The sequence below is a fragment of the Argentina silus genome (assembly GCF_951799395.1).
Source record: "Argentina silus genome assembly, chromosome: 17".
Classification (NCBI taxonomy): Eukaryota; Metazoa; Chordata; class Actinopteri; order Argentiniformes; family Argentinidae; genus Argentina; species Argentina silus.
The window spans coordinates 1,907,413-1,910,402 of NC_139671.1; positions in this window are offsets into that span (position 1 = coordinate 1,907,413).

Sequence of the window (2,990 nt, forward strand, 5' to 3'; positions counted from 1 at the left end):
ACAGTAGGTTTCCCATTATTGTTCCCAGAACCCAAGACACTGATCCACGCCCCCCCCCCCCCCCCCCCCCCCCCACCCACCCTCCAGCTCCAGGTACCGGGCGTGAGGGGCACGTTTTCAAATTCTTTGTCCGAACAAAAGGTCGGAGAGGGAGGAATTCCCATCGGAATCCACACACTCATTCTGTTCAGCTCAGCTGTGGCTGATTGCCGGGCCTTTCTGGGCGCTGTGCAGGGGCTGAGCATGGCGGCTAAACTCACACAGCAGTTTAATCTTCTCTCCTTTCTTCTCTGGGCCTTCGGGCCACAGAGAGGGGCTTCACAATGGTGGGGGGGGGACTATGGCTGGCACAAAAAGCCAATATTAAGCCAGCTACACACATTCACACACACACACACACACTCACACACACACACATGCATGCATGCGCACACATGCTCGCGCACACCTAAGTACACACACACACACACACACACAGCCATTGAGAGACTTCTCCCTCTGCTCTTTTCTGTGATCCAGTGTAAATGAGGTTTAAAGAGCAGAGAGCACAGACACAGCTGTCAGATCCAACTTTCTCCGCTTCGCCCTGACAGTGGGGGGGGGGGGGGGGGCGGTATTGTATAAGCATAGCCCTCCTGATAGACTGAGGAGTTGGGAGGCGGGGTCGGGGGACAGGGACGGGGGGGTCAGTATTGTATGAGTATGGGCAGGGCTGTGTGGCTGCTCTGGTCAGTGTTCTGATTCTGGAATCTTCCATCAGCGCCATCAGTTGGTGTTGGACTTGTCTGGCTGTCTGAACACATTGTATAAGTCACTATTGTAGAAGTATAGGCCTCCTGCCTCCTGATACACTGAGCAGTGGGGGGGGGGGGGGGTCGGTATTGTATAAGTATGGGCAGGGGAGGGTACGGGGCGGGGGGGGGGGGGGGGGGGGCTCTGAGGCCTCCACTACTCTCTGGCAGTCACATGACCTGTCCACTGTCTGGTGGTCACGTGACCTGTCCTCTGTCTGGTCATGTGACCTGTCCACTGTCTGGTCACATGACCTGTCCACTGTCTGGTGGTCACGTGACCTGTCCTCTACATACACACACCAGTCACACTGGCCTGCTCTCAGGTCGCTATGGTAACACCTCTGGAATGCCATCCCAGAAGCTTGTTATTCATGAGAGGAAAACTACTGCGTGTGTGTGTGTGTGGGGGTGCGGTGGAGGTGTGGAGATGCTGGGGTGCGGTGGAGGGCTCGGAGGTGCGGGGGTGGAGAGTGCGGGGGATGTGCGGGGGTGCGGTGGAGGTGTGGTGGTGCGGTGGAGGTGTGGAGGTGGGGTGGAGGGCTCGGAGGCGCGGGGGTGGAGGGTGCGGGGGATGTGGGGGGGTGCGGGGGTGCGATGGAGGGCTCGGAGGTGCGGGGGTGGAGGGTGCGGGGGATGTGCGGGGGTGCGGTGGAGGTGTGGTGGTGCGGTGGTGGGGTGGAGGGCTCGGAGGTGCGGGGGTGCGGGGGTGGAGGTGCGGTGGTGGGGTGGAGGGCTCGGAGGCGCCTTCACGCCCCTCATTGATGGTGAACGCAGCATTTAGACATTTTTTTTGGCGAAATTAGCAATTTTAGCATTAGCGCTTCTCCTCCTCCTCCTCCTACTCCTCCTCCTCCTCCTCCTCCTACTCCTCCTCCTCCTCCTCCTCCTCCTCCTCCTCTCTCACTCTTCATCCACCGTTTCTGTCAACATCCCTTTTTTGTTATTTAACCTTTATTTACCCTGGAAACACACTGAGCCGCTTTCTACAATATCAACACAACTACAACACAACCACACAACACAACACACTACACCACACAACACAACACAACACACACAACACAATACACTACACAACACAACACAACACACAACACAATACACAACACACAACACAACACAACACACCACAACACAACACAACACAACACAACACAACACACAACACAACACAACACAACACAACACAACACAATACACAACACAACACAACACACAACACAACACAACACAATACACAACACACACACAACACACAACACAATACACAACACAACACAACACAACACAACACAACACAATACACAACACAACACAACACAACACACAACACAATACACAACACACTACACACACAATACACAACACAATACACAACACAATACACAATACACAATACACAACACAGTACACAACACAGTACACAACACAACACAGTACACAGTAGAATCACATTGGTACTGTAAGTTGGTCGAGGGGAAGCTGGCGGAGGCTGGTGGAGGTTAGTGGAGGCTGGTGGAGGCTGGCGGAGGCTGGCGGAGGCTGGTGGAGGTAGAAATCGGGTGAATGAGGAACCATTCCTCAAACAAGTGTGTTTGATGCCATTCCTCATTCCGTTCCATGCTTTACAATGAGCCTATCCTCCGATGTCTACCTCCGCCAGCCTCCCCTGGTTCTCTCTGTTGCAGGAGACCAGTCCTCCAGCCGGCCTCTAGCCTCAGGGCCTTGGCGGAGCGGAGGCTGGAGCTCCTGCCACAAGATGGATGCCTGCAGCATTCTTGTCGCTGCACCAGTGACCAGCGACCAGCGACCAGCCTGTAATTTAGTGTCATGCTTAAAATACATAGAAAGTGTTCCCACTTGCATTTCATTTGGACAAATTGCTGTTGAGGACAGTTTGTGTGTTGGATGAGGGAGTTCACCAGCCACCGGACCCTACCATGGTAGAGAGAAAGGGAGAGTGTGTGTGTGTGTGTGTGTGTGTGTGTGTGTGTGTGTGTGTGTGTGTGTGTGTGTGTGTGTGTGCGTGCGTGCGTGCGTTTCGTGCGTGTGTTTGCGTGCGTGCGTTTGTGTGTGTGTGTGTGCGTGTGTGCATGTGTGCGTGTGTGTGCGTGCGTGTGTGTGTGTTTGCGTGCGTGTGTGTGTGTGTTTGCGTGAGTGTGTGTGTGTGTGCGTGCGTGTGTGTGTGTGTTTGCA